The sequence below is a fragment of the Mesoplodon mirus genome (genome assembly GCF_964341445.2).
Source record: "Mesoplodon mirus genome assembly, chromosome: 4".
Taxonomy (NCBI): Eukaryota; Metazoa; Chordata; class Mammalia; order Artiodactyla; family Ziphiidae; genus Mesoplodon; species Mesoplodon mirus.
Window position 1 is genome coordinate 85421730 of NC_138979.1, and position 16993 is coordinate 85438722.

At 38.5% G+C, this 16993-nt stretch overlaps 1 pseudogene across 1 annotated transcript in view; it reads right to left on the reverse strand.

The window, feature by feature from the left end:
- LOC309802505 (ankyrin repeat domain-containing protein 26-like) overlaps positions 1 to 16993 on the reverse strand; it is a 120679-nt pseudogene that overhangs the window by 85538 nt on the left and 18148 nt on the right. The window contains exons 7-14 of the transcript XR_014296162.1: positions 13084 to 13117; positions 10570 to 10642; positions 9625 to 9685; positions 9342 to 9535; positions 6104 to 6230; positions 5509 to 5570; positions 2357 to 2450; positions 169 to 267 (exon numbers count right to left, since the gene is read on the reverse strand). The product of XR_014296162.1 is annotated as an ankyrin repeat domain-containing protein 26-like (transcript). The remainder of the gene's footprint in view (positions 1 to 168; positions 268 to 2356; positions 2451 to 5508; positions 5571 to 6103; positions 6231 to 9341; positions 9536 to 9624; positions 9686 to 10569; positions 10643 to 13083; positions 13118 to 16993) is intronic.

Here is a 16993-nt window from a genome sequence, read left to right on the forward strand (position 1 = left end):
TTTATCATGTTCTTCAATTTGTCCTGTAATTTAGGAAGTGCACAGTTGGGATGAGAGTTCAGTTGAATGTATAATTCATTTCTCATCAGAGAAAGGGTTATGAACTGATCAGCTTGGATATACACTTGTAGAATAATAGTTCATAAAAATATTCATGTTTTTCCATACCCATGTGGGCTACTGGTATGCCTACATTTCTTGGATCCTCTAGTTTAGTCATCTTAAAGTTTCTCGATCCACTCATGCAAGAAGGTATATAAGGCACATCTAAAAAATAACGTATTATAAGTTTTCAATATCGAAGTACAGTTATCAAAAAGGAAAAAGTAAATTTTACTGCCACAGAATTATTAGATATTAAAAATCTTTCATATTTCAAAATCAGTGTAGTATTTACTGAAAATAGCAATTTTAGCATTTAGGGAATGAACCCTATTAATTTCTTTTGTTTCCAAAATTAGTTTGGTTCAGTATATCATGCTAATGTTTAAAAGGATTTTTGTGAAACAATTATCAGCAAAAAATTAGCTATCTTAGGGACTCACCTGGTGGTCCAGTGGTGAAGACCCCATGCTTCTACTGCAGGGGGCACGGGTTCAATCCCTGGTCGGGGAAATTAAGATCCCACAAGCGAAGCCAAGCAGCCAAAAAAAAAAAAAAAAAAACAAAAACCTATCTTAAAAAAAAAAAAAAACCAGCCAATGCTTCCATATTCAAATTAATCTCATTTGAATAACACATACCAACAGAACATATATCTTTGATGCCTGATAGTTACAAGGAGGAGCTGGGGTTTACCTCAATTCTAGCACCCACTCCTGCTTCCAGTACTCTCTGGAGCAGCAATGACCTAACCTTGTTTCAGTGTAAATACACTAAAGTCATCTAACGAGAGTTCTCTCACGTTTCCTCATCACCTCCACAATCACCTCCCTAACACCCTTCTTTCCCCCCTCTTTCCTTTCACTATATTCTTTTCTCTTCAAAGGTAGTCTCTGGATCTGTGGTCTTAATTCTCCCCCTTTGACATTCTTTTTATGGATCATCCCCACCACTTCTTTTTTCCTCTTTGCTTAGCAGTGGCACCTTACATCTATAAGTTCTACTTCAACGCTTTGCTACCCTCTTAAATATGGAATATTTAAATATGGAATATGGAAGCATTGGTATAAAAAATGATATAAACACACTCAGAAAGAAAAAATAATAATGCTCTTCCTTGATCCTGTTCTGTCTTGAACTATCCAGTGGCTCCTCTTCCAGATTTCTCTCAATGCAAGCCTACACCCTTGCTACTCTGAGAGCTTGTCAGAAATGCACAATCCCAGACCTGCTGCTCAGCATGTGCACTTTTCACAAGGTCCCCAGGGGACTAATTAAAATTTCAGAAACTCTGATCTATCAGTCTGCTTCTACATTCCCACAGTAAGAGTGGGAAAGCTTTGCTGTTCGTCTCTGACAAGTTTCGGTGCTGGAAGCTCACTTCAAATTTGTCTCACGTTTCAAATACTCTTCTCTTCCCTTTTCTAAAGACCTATTTTACTTTGCCCCCGTCCTCCACAGACCCCTGCTTCCTTTTCCTTCATTTACTCCCTGTAACCTCTGCCTCTCTCATTCTTTAGTCCTTCTTTCCTCTTCCTCATTTCCCGACTTTCCCTAGGTTGTAGAGTACCTTGAAACAGAACTAATAATTTAGCTCCTTAAAGGGGACTCTCAATTTAATCTGTGGCTGACACCAGATAAGATACACAGCTTCCCTCCTTTACTCGTCTTTTTCCTCACTATGCATTTGACAGGTGATTTCCTTTTTTTCTTTTATATCAACAGTGTTATGTTTTTTAATAGTTTTCAGAATATAAGCTGCATAGCTTTTTAGAATAAAAATGATATAACTTCAGTACATGCTTTAGGACACTTGGTTAAACAACAAGCAAACTGTGTCTTTGAGGACCACCTCAAAAGGGTGGCACACTTCACAGTGTAACTTGGTAACAGACATGGAGATAGATGATTATATCATGGCATGTTGTCTACAAAAGAGCATCTGGACACTCAGAGCTTAAATAGAACACACCACACAGTTAAGTATTCAAGCACTGCTTTTTGGCCAAATAAAAACTGCCTAAAAACTGCTGATGGATTTTTGACAAGAAAAAAAGACGTAGCTGCTTAGTTCTTCTGATACAGCACTTCTTTTCCAGAATGAGACAGGCTCAGGTCAACTTGAAATCAGTGTGAGGAATGATTCTTCCTCTTAACCGACAGGTGATTTTCTTTGGCTGTTAGAATATATCAGAATTCCCATTTTAAATCAACATGCTGTCAAATGACTTTTTCATAAAAATATAGTTCTTACCTTCTACTTGTCCATTTAATATATTTTTTCCTCTTTGACCTGCAGCTCCAGATAAATGATCAACATACTTCTCTGGAAGACTCTCAGAGATACTCTGTTAAAATTGATATTAATAATGAGTTGCATAAAGCTTTCCTAATCCCCTTCTAATAGCTGAAAATACCCTACTTTTTAAAAATTTCCTACTTTACAAGCAATTAGATTTAAAAATAAGAGAAGCATGCATTGAAAACCCAAACATTGAAATAGAAAACTTCATATACACTCTCTAGATCAAGTCTATCTTTTATCCTCATTTGGCTACTGACTCTGTAAACTGAGCATGGAAAGCCAGAGGAATTATTTTCACAGACGAAAAATGTGCCTGACCTACAGGCACATTTCAGCAAACAATTACCTTCAAAACACCTAACTCTACTTTGCATTCCTTGTCAAAAGAAGAGAGTATTTTTAAAAAATATGTGTTTAAATAAATTCTTTAATAAGTACACTTGCTATAAATTTAAAATATTTCTAAAGACAGAAATTTTTTAGTATTAAAATAATATACTTGGCATGAAAAGAAACCATGAAGTATGTCATGTTGAGCATAAACAGAACACTGTAGAAGCTGCTTCATTTAGGTAAACAAGGGCTTATAAGAATCTGTTATTTGATAAAATTTTTATTGATAGGAAAAAGAGTTGAATAAAATAGCGAAGTAGTAAGAAAAACTTTTATGTTTAAATAATAGCAGAAAATTTAAATATAGTTATGCAACTCTTCAAAAAAGTACAGCAAGCTTTAATAAGGGAAGAATAAGAACTTTTATTTATTAAGCATCTAAATGTGCCAAGCTTTTCTTATGCACATTTTATTTTCTACATACAACAACAATGATAAAAGTGATTGTAAGGACAGTTACCCCACTTCCTGTTTCCTGGTCCTTCCAAGATGCGAGAGTGTAATGACGAACAGATGGGATCCGCTGCTCTCTCTGTCCAGAACGTCCCTCCCCTGGACCCTCACGTGACTGGCTCCTTCCCATCCTCCCCTTGGTAGCTTTTCTCACACGCAGATCTTTTCTGACTACCTAAATTCCACTCCCACCCCCATCCCCATCCTAACTACAAACTCTCTCAATGTTGTCTGACGTAACATTCTCCATGTTCTTTGCCTCTTACTGTTGTGGCCTCTCCCGTTGAGGAGCACAGGTTCCGGAAGCGCAGGCTTAGCGGCCATGGCTCACAGGCGCAGCCGCTCCGCGGTACGTGGGATCTTCCCGGACCGGGGCACGAACCTGTGTCCCCTGCATCGGCAGGTGGGCTCTCAACCACTGCGCCACCAGGGAAGCCCTCTCAATTTTCTTTACATGAAGGACTTAACAGTGACTTATAAAGGATTCCTGTTTGGTTCCCACCACTACAGCCTAACCCCTCAATTGGTACAGTCAGTGTCTAACTGCCCAGTACATAGTTGGTATTCAATAACAGGAATTTATTTAAGATCAAAACATTTAAAATGTCGAGAGGACCTCAAGTACCAAAGCACTTGATACCTATAGGAGATCTCCGATAACAGTCTATAGAAACTTAACATACCCCAAGCTAGAAATCCACATGCCCGTTCTAATTTTCCTATTCTTAACACTACTGTCATTTTATTGTCCTTCAGGTTTTAAAAAAGTGCCCCAGCATTTAGTGAGTCACTAATTGCCACTGTGATCATTTTTTAATTAGTTTCTGCTTTATAACAAAGTGAATCAGTCATACATATACATCTGTTCCCACATCCCTTCCCTCATGCAGCTCCCTCCCTCCCACCCTCCCCATCCCACCCCTCCAGGCGGTCACAAAGCACCGAGCTGATCTCCCTGTGCTCTGCGGCTGCTTCCCACTATCTATCTACCTTACGTTTGGTAGTGTATATATGTCCATGCACTGTGATCATTTTTGTCTTACATTTCTATAGCACCGTTTACAGTTTACAAGGTGTATTCACAGCTCTTACCACATCTGTTCCCTACACATACCTGACAAGTGGGTACCAGTACCATTTTTACGAAGGAGGTGACTGAGGCTCAACCAGGGTAAACAAGGCTTTCCGAGATCCCACAGCTAGTGACAGAACCAGGATGCTACCATGTCTTTTGACTTTAAACACAGTGCTGTATCACTGCAGCAGCTGCCTATATCTAACAGATCAGGCCCTTCTTATCTCTTTCCATAGCTGTCACCTTACAACAGGTCATCATTCCTTTATATTTACGTTACTTCAAGGATGGCTGCCATAAAGGTACTCAACGCACACTAGTTTATCCAAAATGGTGTGTACTTATTAAAATATCGCTAAACCAAACTGTTGTTATTATAACGCCACATATTTATTATTCCCCATTCTTTTGCTTCTCTTGAAACGTTCCTTGCAGATCTATTTGAAAATCCAAATGTAATAATACTTTCAAGTCTCAGGCACTATCTTTTTCAGGTCTAAGTGGTAAAAAACTACATTTTAACCTGTTTCTCTCTGAACCTCACTAGGAGTTTTACACATCCATATGTACCAAAGAAACATACATTTGCTTCGGAGACTGGGACTGACAGATACACCCTACTATATATAAAATAGATCAATAATAAGGACCTCCTGTATAGCACAGAGAACTCTACTGAAAACTCTGTAATGGCCTATATGGGGAAGGCATCGAAAAAAGAGTGGATATATGTATAACTGATTCACTTTGCTGTATATCTGAAACTAACACAACATTGTAAATCAACTAGACTCCAACAAAAATTTTTAAAAAAAAGAAAAGAAAAAAGAAACATACATTTGGCCATAGGCTGACCTGGAATAATGCTTCAGTTTTTAGATAAATTTAACTTCAGAACCCAAACTGATTCCTTATGGCTTCTAAGCCTTGGTTTTTGCTCTGTGCTACACTGGTTTCATTAGGTGAATCTTGCAAATTAACAAAAGTGCACTATGTGGTAGTTATTATACTTAGCACACAATTATTTAATTAATTACAGGTTAAAAATGTAAGGAAAAACTTTTGATGGGCAAATGCAAAGGTGAGGAAGTAAAGTCAAAGCACCCCCCCTTTTATGTTTTAACATCACTGTGCTTATATTTTAAAATAAAAAAATAATAATAATAATAGTAGACAGTACCTCAGAATCCCAAGGTGATTCTATACCTTCCTCTTCTCCTAATCCTAATGCTGACATCATATCTGTAAAATGCAGCCACAGATACATTAATGAGAACATTTACTACTATGAATTTTAAATACATATATGTCTATCTCCATCCACAAATATTTAAATAAAATAAAGTAGCAGAAAAGAATTTCAGAGGGGTGAGGCATTTTCAGGAAGAAAAAGTTGGTAGTAGTTGGGATACTTCTGAAGAAACGGAGCAAAAGAAACATACTTAAAAAGAAATGGAAAAAAAAAAGGGCTTCACTGGTGGCGCAGTGGTTGAGGGTCCGCCTGCCGATGCAGGGGATACGGATTCGTGCCCTGGTACGGGAAGATCCCACATGCCGCTGAGCGGCTGGACCCGTGAGCCATGGCCGCTGGGCCTGCGCGTCCGGAGCCTGTGCTCCGCAACGGGACAGGCAACAGCAGTGAGAGGCCCACGTACCGCAAAAAAAAAAAAAAAAAAAAGAAAGAAATGGATAGTATATTTGGATCTACACACTTTAGATGTTTTTAGACTAGCCTTTAAGCATAGAAAAAAATTCATAAATATTCACTAACTCACCATTCCTATTATTTTTCTGAGCTCCATCAACAGAAGTCAAATTGTTATGATCTGTTTGCTCTTGTGGAGCACTTTCAATATCAGTATCATTTTCGTTTTCTCCAATTTCTGGATTTGTTGCTCCTTCCTATAAAAACAAAACAAAATAAAACAAACACCTCATTCCAGAAAACATCATATTCACTCATTTGGTCATTCAATCAATCAGTAAGACAACAAACATTTACTGGATCTATCAAATCATCGGCACTATCCTGGGAGAAAAGCTGGAAATATAAATAGAAGACCGATTCTGCTCTGTATTCTAGGAGAAATAGAGCTACATGAAAACAAGTAAGAACAGCAAAGTATCATTCAAAAGCTCTACAGTTGATGTGAACAGAGTACAGGAAGGGCACAAGGAAAGAGGAGTCAGCTGTATCTGGGTAGCTCAGGAAATGCTGCAAAGACAGGTCTGTGTCTTAAAAGACACACACAGTGTAGAGCGGGGACGTGAAGGGGATTCTAGAAAGGGCAGCCTGAGCAAAAGGACGAGGCGTGAAACAACATAACAAGTCACGTGGAAAACTAGAACACAGTTACCGGGAATGGTATGGAGAGACACAACTGGAGGATCAGAGCCAAACCAAAAAAAGCAAGTGTCCTCCTAGAACATGAACTTTCTCCTTCATGTGATGGGGATCCACTACATAAGTAGAGGTGTTACATCTTCACAAATATATTTTAGAAAGGTCACTCTGGCAGCAACGTAAAGATGAACATCAGGGGAGCAAAACTAGAAAAGAGCATTTCAAAATTATAAGTGAGAAAGTAATAGGAAATGAAAAATGGTAAGCAGGTAGAAAATACTGAACTTGATGAGCAACAGGATGTGGTGATTTCAGGGAGGGATGGAGTCCAGGATTTTTCCTGCTTTGGTATTTCAGTGATGTTATCTACTAGGATGGGGAAGACAGATGACAGAGTAGCTTACAAAGAGTCAGGAAAGAGGAAAGCATCAGGGACAATGTCTTCAGTTTGGGGCATAACAAATTTGAGGCACCCAGGGGGCTTAGAGGAAAGATTTGGATAAATGCATTTGGATTAGTAATAGATAAACTTATTCAGGAAAAGCATATGATGTTAAGATAAATATCTGTAAAATATACTAACCTGGTATAATTAAATGATGCAAACCTATGCAGAGTTCTGAACTTTTGAAAATATAAACAAGACTGGGGAAGAAAACTATGAGATTCAATTTTTCGATTATATATTGCAACATTTGTTTAAGGATATAAAATATACTCTTTCATGAATATGCGCAAATATTCATTTCTGGGATATTATAGCAATAAGCATTTTTAAGTTTAATGAAAAGATTTAATTGTAAAACACCAACTCAAGAGACTGCAAGAAAACTCCTTTTCAAAAATTAATCGTAAAAGATAAGTTTGAAATTGTAGAAGAGAATGTTTATGTGATTATGGAATTATGAGGCATTTTTAAGTACTACTATGATGTACGGAAGAAATATAAAACCCTATTTTAAAATTCACATGGTTTCCTTATTCACCTGTGAACAGCACGCTAATAACTCTTACTATCTACGCCTTATAGAATGGCAGTTAAAGATTGGGGAAATGATATAGAACTAAAAAAAATTAGTAAAACTATGATTATCCAAGTTTGAGATTTAAAAGTTCTCAGATACATCTATGATTAACAAACAGGACCCAATATTTACATGAGGGAAGAACAAAGGCACTAAAAAATCAAGTAACCAGGATTCCTGGGTTTTAGATATGAAAAAACTTACGTGTTAGTTTAACTTGTATAACAAAATATTTACATGCTAGTTTAACCATAAATACTGAAGTTAATAAAGTTTCTCAAGAATAACATGAAATGTACCTACTGCTGGAGATATTTTAAAAAGTAAAAAATTATCTTGCAAAGATAATTTTGTACACTCTGCTGGTAATTTTTCCTTCCTTATTATTTTATAATAACAAGTAGTTTATATTAGAAAAAAATCATAAATTGTGCTTTCATTCATTTGATGTGTGTATATGTGCCCATTATGTGCAGATATTACTAGGAAAAGATAAATCAGAATCTCTCCAGAAAAAAATGATTTCTATATTTTTTTCTTTAAGACTGTTGCAGTTTAAAATTTTCTCATTTCATGACTTGAAATTAAGAACCTCATTTACACAATTAGAAATTATAATCTTAGTGAAAGACTAGACAAAATACTTATTTACTTCCTCTCTGTTTATTCTCAAAAAGATCCAAAACACCTACCAAGATGATACCAAACAGTAAGATAAATTAGTTAAGTATATACCAAACAGTAAGTAAGAAACCACAAGAAACAGAAGGGCCCCAAATTCTTAATTCATAATAAATCTGATAAGGCCTAAAACAGAGCTCTTCTTGCATTATCTATGAACAAAGGTTTTGCTAGATTAAATATAAGACATAACCTCATTAATTTAAAAGTGAGAATTTTTTAAAAAGGAAAAAACTTCAAATTAAAACTAACTTTCACATGGAACTATATTCAATACCTTGTAATAAACTGTAATGGAAAAGAATTGAAAGGAATATAGATATATACATATATATGTATAACCAAGTCATTTTGCTGTACACCTGAAACTAACACAGTATTGTAAATCAATTACACTTCAATTAAAAAACAACAACAACAACCAAAAAAAGGTAAGGATCAAATTCTCTTTCAGTTCTTCATAAAAATCAACTATATGTCATTCAAAAGAGTATGAGCATTTTTTCCCATGACCTGATTTTCTCGTTAATTTGAATTTGAAATAATTTCTATCATATTTTATAATATAGAGTTCCTGCTCTCACTTAACCCCACTATTTCTGTTGTTTGTATAATAATCTCTCTCATCTTGACCCTCATTCAATCTTTAAATTCATCTTGTCCTTCTTAAATGAATTATTCCCCTTCACCCCCCTCCCCATCTTCATATTCATCTAGTTGTTCTTTCTAGTTGCTTTCTCATTCTTTCCTTTCATAATGGCATACTTCAGAATGGTTTACTGCCACCAACGTTCATAAATCTCAATCCTGCACATATATTGCTCTTGTTATTACACTGTTTTCTATCGTGATCTTGAGGAATTCCATTTCTGCAAGGGATCCTTTTCATCACTGTAAGAATCAGGGGGCTGGTATGTGAAAAAGCACAAAAAAAAAAGTTAAAAACAAAACAGAACAACTTACCTTTGTGAGACCAAGGCCTGATAAAGACTTGAGAGGTTTTGGGAGAGGTTCAGGTGATGGGAAAGCAGGATGAGAGACGCCCTGGATTGATGGTTTGGGAAAGGTTTCGAACACATCTTCATTTCCACTATCAGAACTATTGTGCTCAAAGAAGGTTCTCTCTTCTGGTCTCACGATGCCACATTTTGCTTCTACTATAGTGAAAACAAGGTGGAGTACATGAGAACATCCGTAATTTCAAATCAGTGAATAACACAAGAAGGACAGTCTTCAAATAACTTACTGTTTTTCTTGGATTGCTGAAAAGCACTCATTAGCTTTGTTAAGCTTGGTTTCAGGACATTCTAGAGAAGAAAACAAGAGCTTTAAGAATAAGAAGTATTGGGAATTCCCTGGCGATCCAGTGGTTAAAACTCCATGCTTCCACTGCAGTGGGCATGGGTTCAACCCCTGGTCGGGGAAATAAGATCCTGCACTGCTTGTGGGATCTTAATTCACCGACCAGGGATTGAACCTGGGTCCTTGGCAGTGAGAGCGTGGAGTCCTAACCACTGGACAACCAGGGAATTCCCTGAATATACGCTTAATGGAATGCTTCAGAAAACACAGTGAAATCCCTTCATAATATGGATTTTGAGAAACAGAATTTTAATTTCTAAATTTCCATAATTTCGACTGTTATTTTAGGCTTAATGCAGAACCAAAGACAGAAACAGAGGGAAAAAAAGCTCTCTCCTAACAACTCTATGATACCAAAATAAAAATTGTCCAAGAAAAAAGAACTAGATGATATATGCTACATAGTTTTGGAACTGAAAGGCCCCAGGAAAATTCTATGATTATTACAGTAAGTAACTGTATCCACTAAAGATTTCATTTAAGCATGAGTATATATAAATCACATCAGTATGGTTGAAAAGTCACAGTAAGAATCCTTATCCTTGACCAAATTTCGTATTTCCTCCCTCGTGGGAAAGTGCTTCTCAATACACTTTTCCTGTCACTATCTACTTCCCAGCCCATTTCCTCTTCAGCCCCGACCTTCAGTATTTAGCAAAGTAAAAAAAAAATTCAACTAGTCATATTTTTATAAAATGGTTTGCTCTGACCAACTTTCTACTACAAACATAAAACAATGAGAGGTAGACCACTGCTAAACTTTAAAAGTTAATACTACACAAAACTAAATTCAAAGCAGGAAAACTAATTTCACAGGAGAGAACTTTACCTTGGTATCAAAATCTAAGTCTTCATCATCTGATGTAGGCCATGAATCATCAACACCAGGTTTGTTGGAAAGGCTTCAGAGCAAAAATATATAACAAAAATGAGTGACTTCATTTCTTTAACCGAAAACAAACAAACAAAATCAAGTGAAAGGTTGGTTATCTATATATTAAATGATGTTTTCTGACATCATTAAAATGTGGCCTCTGTTTTGGAAAAGCTTTTAGTTACCTATTTCTGCTTCCATCTCTCCCAACCTATGAAATATCTAGCTAAGACCCATTCTTAGTTCCCATAACAAAGGGTGACAGCCAGTATACTGGCGGAGCCTAAGAATAATTTGTTTTCACCAAAAGTCCTAAAACCTGAACTGAAAACCCAATTAATGGGTAACATAACTTTTGTTTACCAGAACTGGAACAAACCTGATGACCTAAAACAAAGTAGAAGGATATGCTGTTCCTTCTCCATTGTCCGTGCCTGGTTCAAAGAGTAATCTGTGTCCATCAAAAATGGCAGTCTTGGTTCTCCAGCAGGGAAACCACTTATTAAAGAAGGCTCCCGGGGCTATCCCGATGGCGCAGGGGGTTAAGAATCCACCTGCCAATGTAGGGGACACGGCTTCAAGCCCTGGTCCGGGAAGATCCCACATTCCGCGGAGCAGCTAAGCCCGTGCACCACAACTACTGAGCTTTCACTCTAGCGCCGGCGAGCCGCAACTACTGAGCCCACACGCCACCACTACTGAAGCCCGCATGCCTAGAACCCATGCTCCGCAACAAGAAAAGCCACCACAATGTGAAGCCCATGCACCACAACGAAGAGTAGCCCCCACTCACCGCAACTAGAGAAAGCCCGTGCGCAGCAATGAAGCCAAAAATTAAATAAATAAATAAATAAATGTGTTAAAAAAAAAAAAAAAGAAGGCCCCATTCCTTCCCTTTACTCTAAAACAGTACAGGGACTCCCCTGAAATGTTTGAAAGTTAAATGTACAAAAGTCAAAGAACAAATTTATATGTCTAATTTATATGTTAAACCATTCCCAGAGAGATTAAAACATTAAAAATTATAAAGTCTACTTAGTTTTCCTATACAGGTCCTGCCTTATTCAGGTCCACATAAATAGCTAGCTCTTAAAAACCCTCATAGGCACTCAGATCCCCAAGCAGAGACAGTGCTGTAGAAACAGAGTCCTGGCAGCTGTGCCTCTCTTTCTCTATGTACTGCCTAAATATCTTCCTTCCTATAGGCTCCCCTCCCAAATCACCCCTGTGCCTCACCCCTGAGGCCTGCTCAATGGCAGTCTCCAACCTTTAAGATTTCAGCCTGTGAAGGCAATGGTTCCTGAATCAAGGATGGGCTCGGGACTTCCCTGGTGGCACAGTAGTTAAGAATCCGCCTGCCAATGCAGGGGACATGGGTTCGAGCCCTGGTCTGGGAAGATCCCACATACCCCAGAGCAACTAAGCCTGTGCGCCACACTATTGAGCCTGTGCTCTAGAGCCCATGAGCCACAGCTACTGAGCCCACGTGCCACAACTACTGAAGCCCGAGCACTCTGCAACAAGAGAAACCACTGCAATGAGAAGCCCGTGCACCACAACGAAGAGTAGCCCCTGCTCGCCACAACTAGAGAAAGCCCACGCGCAGCAACGAAGACCCAATGCAGCCAAAAATAAACAAATAAACAAATGTATTTATTTTAAAAAAAAAGAAAAGAAAAAAGACTCTAGGAAAAAAGAAAAAACTTCAGAGAACCAGGCAAGGGTACTACCCTGAAGGGAAAACCAAAACCAGACTGGGAAGGCAGTAAGTAGAGAAATCAACTAGACAGATGCTCTATGTAGATGTTGAATTTAATTAACATAACATGGTCTATAGGCAGATACTCTTCTCTTATAGAAAACTAATTCACCTCAAGGAGAGTAGACATCGTTATATCTAAGGAGACCTGCCTAATGAGGTCTTGCTTGTATAAAACCCTATGGTTCTGAGGCCTCAGCTACCTGAGATCTGCCATAACACCTTAATGGTAAATACAAGGTACTAGTTACCACTGCAATTGTCAAATATATCAGGACAAAGGCTTGGACTAACCAGGCTTCTTAGGAAAACTCTAAATCAGAGTTAGTACATAACTAAATTTGACTTTCTGAGTTGATCTGATTTGGGTCTGTATCTTGACCCCAGTGCTACATGGGTACTTATCAATCTCTGCTGAAGGACATGAGAGTGGATCTGAGGCTGACCGTCACATCACAGGTCAGCAACTTGTTGTCTATGGAATCATGGGTCAATTAACCAAGCCCTCCAAACCACAGCTGCCTAATTAATTAAAGTAAGCTATATAGCACAGCTACTTTGTAAAGCGATTGTGATGACTCTATGATGTAACAAATTTAAGCACATAATACAGTGTCTAACCCAGAGTAGAACACTCAACAAACATTGGTTTCTTTTCTCCATGTTCCCTTAGTTAAACATACAAGTTTTAAAAATCCATAAAATCCTACCTGCTTAAAGACTCTTCTTCAAAACTCTTAACCACTGTTAAAGGAAAAAGTAAAATACATTTTAAATCAACAATAGAAAAATACAGAATATTAAAAGCGTAGGACTGATGCTTTGTTAAAAAGTATCCCTCTGTGGGCTTCCCTGGGGGCGCAGTGGTTGAGAATCTGCCTGCCAATGCAGGAGACACGTGTTCGAGCCCTGGTCCGGGAAGATCCCACATGCCGCAGAGCAACTAAGCTCGTGTGCCACACTACTGAGCCTGAGCTCTAGAGCCCACGAGCCACAACTACTGAGCCCGTGTGCTGCAGCTACTGAAGCCTGCACGCCTAGAGCCTGTGCTCCGCAACAGAAGTCACCACGATGAGAAGCCCGCGTGACGCAAAAAAGGGTAGCCCCCACTCCCGCAACTAGAGAAAGCCTGCGTGCAGCAACGAAGACTCAACGCAACCAAAAATAAAATTAATTAATTAATTAATTTTAAAAAAAGTATTCCTTTGGAATCACACCTGGACAGTATACTAGAGTGAATGCTGATTATACCACTGCTAGGCAATTATGCATGAGAGCCATTTCCCCTCCTTTACATTTATCATATGCAAAAAAAAAGAACAGTATTTATCAAAATTTGTTACCTAAAAGTAAAGTGCTGTTTACAATGACCATAATCCTAACCAAACTGTGAGACTGACAGAAAATGGTATCATTAGTAGAATCAGTACCATAAACTGACAATAGCAAACTTAAATGGCATGATATTTCTGGACTTCCATCACTCAGAGCAGTGCGTACAGAATACATGTATTTTGCCATCACGTAACACAACTTCTCCGGCTCTTCAGTTCAGGGTGAAAATGCCGTCACAAGGAAGCCTGGTCTACAGGCGCTGTACTTTAGAGCATGGCAAAACACAGGAAACAAACTCTTTCTGGCCCTATTTCCAATGTCAAGATAAGCATGAAAGACTTTGTAGTTCCAGTTTTATAAAGGATAATCTCCTGAAAGGGAGGTGGGGGAGGGTAAATGGGGTCAACTGGATGGTGAGGATGGAGAAGTTGAATTTTTTTAAAGTTTTCAATATATATACATTTTAAAAGTATAATCTCTTGAGACTGTCTCCTTCCATTGCTCGAGAGTCTATCTGGACCCACCACCACATAGAGCAGCATGGTCCAAACAGTTAGTGCTGTGTAGTAGTGAGGGATGTCATTTTTCTCAACCCTTCCCATTATGTGGCAAATGATTATAGAAATCATGCTTTTTCAGCTTGTAAGGCATATGTCATTGTATCTTAAGCTGATGAACAAAAAAAGAGAGGGAGGGAAGGAGGGAGGGAGAGACTCTGGTACTGCTGGACAACATTTCACATGTGTTGTCATAATCTGATGCTAGGGGAATGAAGCACATGAAGTAACTCCACAGGGAGAGGACACCTGCAAGCTTGCGCCTGGTTTCCTTCAGACTTCGCACCGTGCGCCTTTTCCCTTTGCTGAGTTTGCTTGGTATTCTTTCACTGTAATAAATCACAAGCATGAGTACAACCACATGCTGAGTCCTGGGAGTTCTATGGAAGAGCCGAACCTGGCGTGGTTTGGGGAACCTCTCAAACAGTTGCATTGTTTACATGAAGTCTGTATTATTTGGGTTGATGTGTTATATGTGATTACAGTCAGGTTATTTCACAGAATAACCTTCCTCAAATCTGTTTTTCTTGATATTTGCCTGTATTTCTATACACATTTGAATAAAGGCATAAAAGGGATAGATGAAACAGTGACGTCAGAAAGTAATTGAAACAAACAACAATCCTATTTCAACCAGAAAAAAACCAAAGAATTCTGATGATTGATAATATGTTCTAAAGTATGAAAGTTCCTATAAAGAAAATGAAAAGATCAGTTAATTTTCTCCAACTAAGCAGGATTTAATTCCTCACAGTTGACTCCCAGGTTTTTTGTTTTGTTTTTGTTTTTGTGGCCACACCGAGCGGCATGCAGGATCTTAGTTCCCCAGGGATCAAACCCATGCCCCCTGCAGTGGAAGCAAGAAGTCTTAACCACTAGACCACCAGGGAAGTCCCACTCCCAGGTTTGGACAACTCTGGGAAAACGCGGGCAAGCGTACTCACCAGGCCAGACTGTTTTTGCTGACCCTGCGTGGGCAGCGGCGGCTGTTATGAAAAACTTAGGTAGGACCTTGGTAGATGTGATGATTTTTCCATATTTGGACATCAGAAGTACCACTCATGTAAAAAGTAGATGTTATGACTCTTAAATTGTCCTTATGAAAAGGGTACCACCAAAGAACTTTTAAGAGTTAAATCCAACTTTCTTTTCAGTAATTTTACTTGATATAATTGATACTCCCTCCTTGAAATTTTCATTAAAAAATTTTTTTGCAACATCACCACCATCCTCTCCTACTTTTCTTTTTTTGTTTTTCCTTTTTAATTTTTATTTTGAATGAGAGTTTTATTTAGCATACTCAGATGAACAAATATAGGAACTGATCTACCATGCGCCACAACTAGAGAGAAGCCCGCACACTGCAACAAGGGGTCTGCACGTCACAACTAAGACCTGACGCAGCCAAAATAAATAAATAAATAAATATTTTTAAAACAAATAGAGACTGATCTATGTGGAATAATGCTACTTCCCTCCATCTCAAGACCCTCAGTCCTCAGTTAAGGGCTTTGTAATTCCACTGACATCTTTTGGTCATTGGCTGGTACTCAAATTCCTTGAGGAGGATCCCTGCAGTATGTGACTCAGATTGTCCCCAGCAGACTTTCCATTTGTCCCGCTGTGGAGCTCAGTGCCTGCCCTACTTTTCTCCAGCCCCTCCTCAAGTGTTCTTTACCAACCATCCCCACAGCACCCTTTCTGCACCAGCAAAACTGAATTGCTCATAAATCCTGCCAAGTCCACTCGTAACATCTCAGCCTGTGAACTGCTGTTCGTTCTGCAAAACATGTGATCTTGATAGATGTTCCTCCAGCCAAACGCTGTCCTTCTGCCTCTTTACCTGGCAAACTTCTCCTCACTCTGCACGCTTACCTTAAAGTCCACGCACTTTTTAAAAACTCTAATTCCTCACCATGGACTTAAAATATCTGGCACATATGAAACACCAACTTAAAAAAATACATAAAGACAATTTATAAACTCCTAGTGGGCTCTGGGACATAGTAAGCACAGAATAAAGTATACTAAATAATAAAAATGATCATTATAATAGCAAGCTCCTAGAGGGCAAGGACTGTATTTTTTATTATTTTTTTAATTTTTGTTTTAATTTTTTTTTTGCAGTACGCGGGCCTCTCACTGTTGTGGCCTCTCTCGTTGCGGAGCACAGGCTCCGGACGCGCAGGCTCAGAGGCCATGGCTCAAGTGCCCAGCCGCTCTGCGGCATGTGGGATCTCCCCGGACCGGGGCACGAACCCGTGTCCCCTGAATCGGCAGGTGGACTCTCAACCACTGCGCCACCAGGGAAGCCCAAGGACTGCGTTTTTTAAATGCTTGCATCCTGTGACATCAGAATAGTGCCTAGTACCTAAAAGATACTTGACAGTTATTTGTTAAGTGGACAAATTAACAAATAAATTAGAATATTTTCCTTGAAAATTGCATTTAAAAAAATACTGAAATTAACCAGGGACAACTCTATTATGAGCACCTTGAAGACCAAAGCTCTATTTCATTTCTGTATCTCCTCTAACGTGTAAAACCAACCTACAGAAGTTCTTTGATGGACAGAGGTCTACTATGTTAGAGGTGTCCTCATAAAGATTGTACAGTGCGCTAGGTGCCACATCTAGGGAACACAATAGTGTATTTCTTAATGTGAAGTATCTTTGTGCTTTTATTAGAATTTGCTGAGTCTCCAGTTGGGCTATTTGAATACTATGAT